Here is an 11,024-nt window from a genome sequence, read left to right as displayed (position 1 = left end):
GATCTTCCCGGACCGGGGCACGAACCCGTGTCCCCTGCATCGGCAGGCAGACTCTCAACCACTGCGCCACCAGGGAAGCCCAGCCCTTTTTTTCATACATGAACATAAATCAAATAGTATTTTTAAAAGTACAGTTTGAGCACTATGTAGGTTTTTCCCCTCAGATTGTTTCAAAAGTTTAAAGACTATAATTAACTTAATTTCTCTTTCAACCACATGAATGAGTAGTGAATGTTTCTTGTCAGGTTTGGAGACTGTATTTCCTAGCATAAACTGTCAATTGGAAAATAAACCTCATCCATGAGCTTAAAAATAATAATAATAATAATAATAGTTGGAGACTTCAATACCCTACTCACAATAATGGATAGAACAACCACAAAGAAGATAATAAGGAAATAGAAGACTTGAACAACACAATAAATCAACTAGAGCTAACAGACATAAACAGAACATTTTATGCCACAATAAAATACACATTCTTCTCAAGTTCAGGTGGGACACTCCAGGACAGACCATGTGTTAGGCCACAATTAAGTCTCAGTAGATCTAAGAAGATAGATATCTTCTCTGACCACCATGGGATGAAGTTAGAAATCAATAACAGAAGGAAACCTGGAAAATACACAAAGCTACAGTAATCAAAACAGTGTGGTATTAGCACAAAGACAAACATATAAAACAATGAAATTGAATAGGGAGTCCAGAAATAAACTCTCACTTATATGGAAAAATGATTTGCAGCAAGAGTTTGAAGACCATTCAAAGGGGAAAAGACAGTATTTTCAATAAATGGTGCTAAGAAAACTGGATATATATGTGTAAAATAATGAAGTTGGACTCTTACCTAGCACCATCAAAAAAAATTATAACAAAATGGGGGGAACTTCCCTGGTGGCGCAGTAGTTAAGAATCCGCCTGCCAGTGCAGGGGACACAGGTTTGATACCTACTCCAGGAAGATCCCACATGCAGCAGAGAAACTAAGCCTGTGTGCCACAACTACAGAGCCTGTGCACCACAACTACTGAAGCCCGTGCACTCTAGGGCCCGAGTGTTGCAACTACTAAGCCTGCATGCTGCAACTACTGAAGCCCGTGTGCCTCGAGCCCATGTTCTGCAACAAGAGAAGCTACCACAGTGAGAAGCCCGAGCACCACAATGAAGAGTAGCCCCTGCTCGCCACAACTGGAGAAAGCCCACACCCAGCAACAAAGACCCAATACGGCCAATTAATTAATTAATTAATTAATTAATTTTTTTAAATGAAAAAAAAAAGGGGACTTCCCTGGTGGTCCAGTGGGTAAGACTCCGCACTCCCAATGCATGAAGCACAGGTTCGATCCCTAGTTGGGGAACTAGATCCCACATGCATGCTGCAACTAAGAGTCCACATGCCACAACTAAGAAGTCCACATGCTGCAACTAAAGGTCTCACATGCTGCAACTAAACATGCCACAACAAAGATCCCACATGCCACAACTAAGACCCAGTGCAGCCTAAATAAATAAATAAGTATTAAAAAAATGAAAATGAATCCATGACCTAAATGTAAGACTTAAAACTTTAGAACTCTTAGAAGAAAACATTGGGCACAACTTTAAGACACTGGATTTGGCGATAATTTCTTGGATATGACACCAAATGTACAGGTTAAAAATGTATATATAGGCAAATTGGACTTCACAAAAATTTTTAAATCTTGTGTATCAAAAGACATTATCGGGCTTCCCTGGTGGCGCAGTGGTTGAGAGTCCGCCTGCCAATGCAAGGGACATGGGTTCGTGCTCCGGTCCAGGAAGATCCCACATGCTGCGGAGCGGCTAGGCCCGTGAGCCATGGCCGCTGAGCCTGCGCGTCCGGAGCCTGTGCTCCACAACAGGAGAGGCCACAACAGTGAGAGGCCCACATACCGCAAAAAAAAAAAAAAAAAAAGACATTATCAACAGAATAAAATAGCAATAAAGAGTGGGAAAAATATTTGCAATTCATATATCTGATAAAAGATTAATATTCAGAATATAGAGAACTCCTAAAACTCAACAACAACAAAAATGAAACAACCAAATTTTAAAATGAGGAAAGGTCTTAAATAGACATTTCTTTAAGAAGGTATACAAATGGCCCATAAGCACATGAAAAGATGCTCAATATCACTAATCATTAGGGAAATGCACACCAAAACTACAATGAGGGCTTCCTTGGTGGCACAGTGGTTAAGAATCCTCCTGCCAATGCAGGGGACACAGGTTCAAGCCCTGGTCTGGGAAGGTCCCACATGCCACACAGCAACTAAGCTCGTGTGCCACAACTACTGAGCTTGCACTCTAGAGCTCATGAGCCACAACTACTGAGCCTGCATGCCACAACTACTGAAGCCCGTGGGCCTAGAGCCCGTGCTCCACAACAAGAGAAGCCACCGCAATGAGAAGCCCACATGCATACCGCAATGAAGAGTAGCCCCTGCTTGCCGCAACTAGAGAAAGCCCGTGTGCAGCAATGAAGACCCAACGCAACCAAAAATAAATAAATTAAATAAATTTTTTAAAAAAACAAAAAACTACAATGAGAGGGAATTCCCTGGGGATCCAGTGCTTAGGACTCTGAGCTTTCACTGCCGAGGGCCCAGCTTCAATCCCTGGTCAGGGAACTAAGATACTGCAAGCCGCGCAGCGTGGCCAGAAACAAAAACAAAAACCTACAATGAGTCTAGCTTATACCTATTAGGATGGCTACTTTAAACAAACAGAAAGTAACAAATGTTGGCAAAGATGTGGAGAAACTGAAACCTTTGTACACTGTTAGTGGGAATGTAAAATTGTACAGCCATTATTAAAAACAGTATGACAGTTCCTCAAAAAGTTAAAAATAGAATTTCCATATGGTGCAGCAGTTCCACTTCTGGGTCGATACTCAAAAGAATTGAAAGCAGGACCTTGAGGAAATTCCCTGGCAGTCCAGTGGTTAGGACTCCACGCTTTCACTGCCAAGGGCCAAGGTTCAGTCCCTGGTTGGAGAACTAAGATCCCACAAGCCATGAGGCACAGCCAAAAAGATAAAAAAAAAAAAGAAAGAAAAAAAAGCTCTACAAATAACAAATGCTGGAGAGGATGTGGAGAAAAGGGAACCCTCCTATACTGTTGGTGGGAATGTAAGTTGGTACAGCCACTATGGAAAACAGTAGGGTGGTTTCTCAGAAAACTAATAATAGAACTACCATATGATCCAGCAATACCACTTCTGGGCATATATGCAGAAAAAACTCTAATCCCAAAAGATACATGCACCCCAATGTTCATAGCAACAATGTTCATAATAGCCAAGACATGGAAACAGCATAAATGTCCATTGACAGATGAATGGGTAAAGAAGATGTGGTACATATATACAATGGAATATTACTCAGCCATAAAAAAGAACAAAACAATGCCATTTGCAGCAACATGGATGAAACTACAGATTATCATACTAAGTGAAGTAAGACAGAAAGAGAAAGACAAATATCATATGATATCACTTACATGTAGCACCTAAAATATGACACAAATGAACCTATTTATGAAACAGAAACAGACTCACAGATGTAGAGAACAGACTTGTGGTTGCCAAAGGGGAGGGGGTTGGGGGGAGGGATGGATTGGGAGGTTGGGGTTAGCAGATGTAAGCTATTATATATGGAATGGATAAACAGTAAGGTCCTACTGTATAACACAGAGAACTATATTCAGTATCCTATGATAAACCATATGGAAAAGAATATTTTTTAAAAAAGAATATATATATGTATATGCATAACTGAATCACTTTGCTGTATAGCAGAAATTAACACATTTTAAATCAACTATACTTCAATTAAAAAATTAAAAATAAAAAAAGCTGGCATAGCTACATTAATATCCTAAAAATAGGGTTTATGAATAAAGATAGAGAAGGTTACTACATAATGATAATAATTTCAGTGCATCAGAAACACAGAACAATTCTAAATGTATATGTTCTAAATTACATAGCCTTAAAATATTTGAAGAAAAAATACATACATTAACTGGAAAACATTAACAAATTCACCATTATACTCAGAGAATTAAACCCACCTATCTCAATTATGACAGGAAGAACAGACAAAAAAGTAAAGCCTAGAAAATTTAAAGAATACAATTGGCAGGTTTGATTTATAGATATAAATAGAAGAGACTTCCCTGGTGGTCCAGTGGTTAAGAATCCACCTTCCAATGCAGGGGACATGGGTTCGATCCCTGGTCGGGAAACTAAGACCCCACATGCCACAGGGCAACTAAGCCTGCGCACCACAACTACTGAGCCCATGCACCCTGGTGCCCACGTGCTCTGGAGTCAGCGCACCACGACTAGAGAGGCCCACGCACCACAACAAAGAGCCTCCACGCTGCAATGAAAGACCCCACGTGCCTCAACTAACACCTGACGCAGCCAAATAAATAAAAATAAATATAAATAAATATAAAATCACCTCAAAAAAAGATATAAATAGAATGCTGCACCCCAAATTTAGGGAATATAAATTCTTCTCAAGTACACATGGAACATTTACGAAAATTGATCACCAGTCCACAAATCAAGTCTCAAAAAATTTCAAAGAATTGGTATCATACAGGCAATATTCCTTAACCACAATGCAATTGATTTACAACTCAAAGACAAAACAATTATTTTTTTAAAGTCCACGTTTTTAGGTTGCCTTTTTTTTTTTCCACACCACATGGCCTGTGGGATCTTAGTTCCTCGACCAGGGATTGAACCCAAGCCTTCAGCAGTGAAAGCACGGAATCCTAACCACTGGACTGCCAGGGAATGCCTAAAGTGTACGTTTTTAAAAATTTAAACATGCATCTAAGACTTCAGCTTTTATTATTTGTGAATTAGTAAATTTGGACCATCACTTTCGCTGAAGACAACTAAAAAGTCTACATATAATGGTTTTGTTAAATCTTCCTGAAAGTATCAAATTTCTAAAGAAATATCAGGCCAAAACCAGAGGAGCTGAACTTAACATTTGACACCATTCATAACCCAGAGGACAGACACTAATCAAAAAGAAGTTAAGAATCATTTTTTGACAGCTTTCCAAGCCGAGGACAGAAGTTGGAGTCCAGAGCCTACCAAGAGTGAGGAAACTTAATAAGCCCTCTAACCTTATAGCTGGAATCCCAAAGGGATGTAGTCCAAGAGTAAAGGTGTACTACAAGTAAACCAGAACTTGAATACCCTGATGCCAAGCATCATGTCAAGACTGAAAGTGGGGCTTCCCTGGTGGCGCAGTGGTTGAGAATCTGCCTGCTAATGCAGGGGACACGGGTTCGAGCCCTGGTCTGGGAGGATCCCACATGCCGCGGAGCAACTGGGCCTGGGAGCCGCAACTACTGAGCCTGCACGTCTGGAGCCTGTGCTCCGTAACAAGAGATGCCGCGATAATGAGAGGCCCGCGTACCACGATGAAGAGTGGCCCCCGCTTGCCACAACTGGAGAAAGCCCTCGCACAGAATCGAAGACCCAACACAGCAAAAATAAATTAATTAATTAATTTTTAAAAAAGACTGAAAGTGGATTAAGGGGAAATTAATATCCTGAAGTCTAGCTTTTTAGTACCCCTAGGTGGCTAGCAAAAGTAAACAAAAATCCTTCTTGAGAAAGCTTTTCTAGGACAGTTTGAGGCAGTTAAAACCATAATCTCCTCATCCAGTAATCTTTTTTTCTTTTTTTTTTGTGGTATGCGGGCCTCCCTCTGTTGTGGCCTCTCCCTTTGCGGAGCACAGGTTCCGGACGTGCAGGCCCAGCGGCCATGGCTCACGGGCCCAGCCGCTCCGCGGCATGTGGGATCCTCCCAGACCGGGGCGCGAACCCGGTTCCCCTGCATCGACAGGCGGACGCGCAACCACTGCACCACCAGGGAAGCCCGAGAAATTATTTTTACAAGTAATTTTTCAAATACAATTTTCAACATACAAGCATAACTAGACTTGTGATGATACAGGACATCACGAATGAGAACGGGCACAAACAACAGAAATTTTTAAAAGATCCACAGAAACCTCAGGGAGTCAGATTGCCAGACATGCACTGCACAACAACTATGAGTACTATGACCATGGAGACAAAATTGAATTTTAAAATTTCAGCTACATGAAAAGCGACATAGAATTTTGTAAAATACACACTAAAAATGCTAGTCCAGAAAACTACCATAAGTAAAATTAAGAACCTGATAAATGAATAACAGCAGCTTACATAAGCCCTACCAAAAACTAGTATATGAAAAGGTAGATCAGAAGAAACTGTGCTGAATAAAGCACAAAAACAAAGAGATAAAAATTCAGGGAAAAGACAACCACAGAATGGGAGAAAATATTTGCAAACCATATCTAATAAGCATTAGTACCCTGAATATATAAAGACCTCTTACAGGGACTGCCCTGGTTGCCCAGTGGTTAAGAATCTGCCTGCCAATGCAGGGGATATGGGTTCCATCCCTGGTCCGGGAAGATCCCACATGCCCCAGAGCAACTAAGCCCGTGCGCCACAACTACTGAGCCTGTGCTGTAGAGCCCACGAGCCACAACTACTGAAGTCCACGCATCTAGACCTCGTGCTCTGCAACAAGAGAAGCCACCGCAATGAGAAGCCCCGCACCACAGCAAAGAGTAGTCCCCACTTGCCGCAACTAGAGAAAACCCATGCGCAGCAACGAACACCCAACACAGCCAAAAATAAATGAATGAATGAATGAATGAATTATTGTTAAAAAGACCTCTTACAAGTCAACAACAAAAGACAGCCCAACTTAAAAATGTGCAAAGGATTTGAGTAGACATTTTTCCAAAGAAGGTATACAAATGGCTAATAACCACAGAGAGAGACTGTAGCAGAATTAATATCTGAAGAGAGAATTGCTAAGAATATTTTTTTAATGAAGAAGGACATTAATTCAGGGATTCAAGAAATCATACATTCCAAATGGGATTAATAAAGAGAAATCTACACCTAAATGCATCATAGTGAAACAGCAGAAAATGAAACATGCAGAAAAAAATATAAGTTGGGAGTGGGAAGAGTTTACCTTAGAAGGAGCAATAGTTAAACTGACCCCTGGTGTTGCAATAAGAACAATAGGAGCTAGATGATCTTCAAAGAGTTGGAAGAAAATAACTGACAACCTAGGAGTCTGTATCCAGTGAAAAATACCCTTCAAAAATGAGGATGACATCCAGGACTTCCCTGGTGGTCCAGTGGTTAAGACTCTACCCTCCCAATGCAGGGGGCGCTGATTCGATCCCCCGTCAGGGAACTGAGATCCCACATGCCACAAGGTGCGGTCCACAACTACTGAGCCTGCAATCTAGAACCTGCAAGCCACAACTACTGAAGCCTGTGCACCTGGAGTCTGTGCTCTGCAACAATAGAAGCCACCGCAATGAGAAGCCTGGGCACTGCAACGAAGAGCAGCCCCCTCTCACTGCAACTAGAGAAAGCCCGCGTGCAGCAACGAAGACCCAACGCAGCCAAAAATAAAATAAATAAGATAAACAAGTTTAAAAAAAAAAGTTCACACACACAACTGTAAAAAAAAAAAAAAAAGTCAAACTATTTCCACTTGATTTATTTTGGTTTTCTTTTCTTTCTTTTTTGTTTAATTGATACCATATAATTTTGATAACTTTGGGGAAAATCTACAATCATTACATTTATCCCCAAAAGGTCCTTTGGTCTTCTTATCTACATGATATTTCCTCTTATTGGGTTCAATGGGAGAATAAAAGAGGTAGAGAATTATGACTGGATGCATCTGGAAAAGCATCTTCTGGGCTATTGCTGCACTAAATATCTTCTTTTCAGTTCAGTGCCCCCTTTTCTGACATACTCAACTCTAAAAATTTCTTCGACCTTATCAGATTATGATTTGACCATCATCAAATGATGATTCTCATCCCTTCTCTTCATCAAATATTTTAGGACTAGTCTACATGCACTGCCTCCACTTCCTCACCTCCCAATTCACTTTATTTTTTTGGCCAGGCCATGAGGCTTGCGGGATCTTAGTTCCCCAACCAGGGACTGAACCTGGGCCATGGCAGAGAAAGCACTGAGTCCTAACCACTGGACCGCCAGGGAATTCCCAAGTTACTTTTTTTTTTTGTTACTTCTTTTTTTAATCTAAGTTATTTCAAAAAAAATGGAGATATCTGCCTCATAGGATGTTGAGAGGATTCATTAATTACATCAAGGACTTAGGACAATATCCAGCATATAACAGATTGTCAATAAATAGTGCCTGCTATTATTATAAAACACCTCCACCTAAATGTCCTATGGATACCTTAAACTCAGGTCATTCAAAGCTGAATTTTCTTTTACTCCATTTTAAACGGCTCTTCTTGTCTCCCCTATTTCTGCTAATGACATGACTCTAGCCTGGTAGGAAACCCTGGTTTCATCTTTGGACACACCCTTATCCCATCAACTGCCAAATTTATTGCCTCTACCTCAGCAATTTTTCTTAGGCTTACTGACATCACCCTAGTTGAGGCCTTCATTACCTCTTGTCTGAACTACTGCAAAAGTCTTCTAAATTATCTCCCCATTTTTGGACTCTCCAAATCCATACTATACATTGTTGCTAATTTAATTCTTTTAGCACTTGGGTGACATAGAAAAATATTCGTGATATATTATTAGGCTTAAAAAGCAGATTATGGGGACTTTCCTGGTGGTCCAGTGGTAAAGAATCCGCCTTATAATGCAGGGGGCGCTGGTTCGATCCCCCGTCAGGGAACTGAGATCCCACATGCCAAAGGGTGGGGCCAAAAAAAAAAAAAAAAAAAAAGAGGATGACATAAAGATAAAGACTATTCATGGATTCTATATTTGCCAATTCACCTACTTGCTAAAATTTATTTGTGATTCAAAAATCAGCACTCGGGCTCTTTCCAGGTCCTTTGTAGACATGCGGACATGTGAGACACACACATTCCCAGCTGAAGTCAAACAAGTGGACCTTCAGCCTTCTTGTTTCAGCTCTCATACAGAGATGACCAGAGGATGGAGATGGTTGGGAACAGTACAGTTTAGTCCAAGAAGCTCCATTTCTGGGGCCAGTTGCATGGGGTTTGAATCCCAATTCTGGTGCCTGTTAGTGGGGCAGCCTCAAGCAAGTCATTTAACACTTCTCTTTTGTGAAAGAAAGAAAATGGAATCTACCAGGATGAGTTGCTTTTAGGATTTACGATTATAATCTATGTGAGCTCTGTATGTGTGTGCGTGTGTGTGTGTGTGTGTGTGTGTCCATTGGTTTTGTTTTTTGTTTTGTTCAATATGGGTCATGTTTTCCTCCTTTTTGCATGCCTAGTAATCATCAATTTAATGGTAGAAATTGTGAATTTTACCTTGTTGAGTACTGGATATTTTTGTATTTTTATAAACCTCCTTGAGCTTTGTTCTGTGATTCAGTTAAGTTACTTGCAAATAGTTTAATCCTTTTTTTTCTTGCTTTCATAATTTGTTTGGCAGCTCTGAAGCAGTGCTCAGTCTAGGGCTAATTAGACTGAGGCAAAACCTTCTCAAGTATTCTCCCAATGTCTGGTGAATTATGAGTTTTTCTAGTCTGGCTGGTAAGATCATGCACTATTCCCAGCCCTGTGTGAGTGCCAAGCACTGCTCTATAATCCATTTTAATGGCTTGTTTGTTTTTTAATTTTTATTTTATATTGGAGTATAGTTGATTTACAATGTTGTGTTAGTTTCAGGGGTACAGCAAAGTGATTCAGTGTTATATATATACATTTATCTATTCTTTTTCAGATTCTAATTTTTTTTTTTTTTTTGCCTGACTGTGTGGCTTGTGGGATCTTGGCTCCCCGACCAAGGATCGAACATGGGACCTCTGCAGTGAGAGTGTGGAGCCCTAACCACTGGACTGCCAGGGAATTCCCCCTAATTTTTTTTTTTTTTTTATCTTGGCCTCAGGAAGGTTCTTCACACACATGCACTGATTTGTACTCTGATGAATATTTGAGGGAGATTCTCTACAAATGTCCAGTTTCCAGTCTGACACGTAAAGAGCTTAGAAGTCATCACTCCTGCCTTCACAACAAGAAAAAGCTGAACAAACTGAAAATCAACATCTCTTCTTACATCCATCAGATAGTTGAAGTCACGGGCCAATTGCTGCCCCCAACACTGGAGAGACAGATAGGCAGATACAGCAAATCACAGTTTACTGGGAGCAGAATCCCAGGAGGAGAAGCCTGCAGCTGAAGCCAGCTCCAGTAGGAACACTTTAAACTGTAATTAACGATTTGCTGGAGAGTCAGTGTAGACAAGCTTGAGTTATAAATTCCAGGGGCCCGCTATCCCACTCCTAGGGAAGGGTCCACACTTCGTAAGTTTTACCTACAGGATCCCCACTAAGTTCTCACAGTGAAGACTGGAGACAAATCCCCCTGGTGCTTCCAGCAGAACGAGGGGATAAGTAACCATTTTGAAATACTTCCCTATCTCTGTGTTCTCCCTAACAAGACCTGTGCTCAAGAGAAACAATTTGCCAAAGCCTAATTGACTTGGGTTTTACTAAAGCCTGGCTGACCTGGGGGAAGGAAAATACCCAACTCAGGCTCACTGAAAGATGGAGACCTCTGATTATAGGACTGCAGAATACCGCCTCTCCCCATTCCTGACACCACCTCCATAGGGTTCCTGTGTAATAACAGGATTACAGCTAAAAGGAATGCAAGCCCAACCCTACCTAAAGAGTCTCTAGGGACACGCAGGACAACAAGAGAGACAAAACAAGGACACCAGAGGGAATTTTAGCCTCTGACATCACAGCCACAGGAAACAGGAAACACAGCTTAAACCCTGTTAGCTTGTTAAACATAAAATTTCACGCTAAAATCCTATCTACCTCAGTTTCTTTTATTTGATTTTTCCCCCTTCCTTCACCACAGCCTAGAAACTCTCTCAAAGCAGTCAGCTGGGGCAGTCATAAACCTCTC

Source organism: Physeter macrocephalus, chromosome 3 (assembly GCF_002837175.3).
Source record: "Physeter macrocephalus isolate SW-GA chromosome 3, ASM283717v5, whole genome shotgun sequence".
Classification (NCBI taxonomy): domain Eukaryota; kingdom Metazoa; phylum Chordata; class Mammalia; order Artiodactyla; family Physeteridae; genus Physeter; species Physeter macrocephalus.
This window is presented reverse-complemented; position numbering follows the sequence as displayed.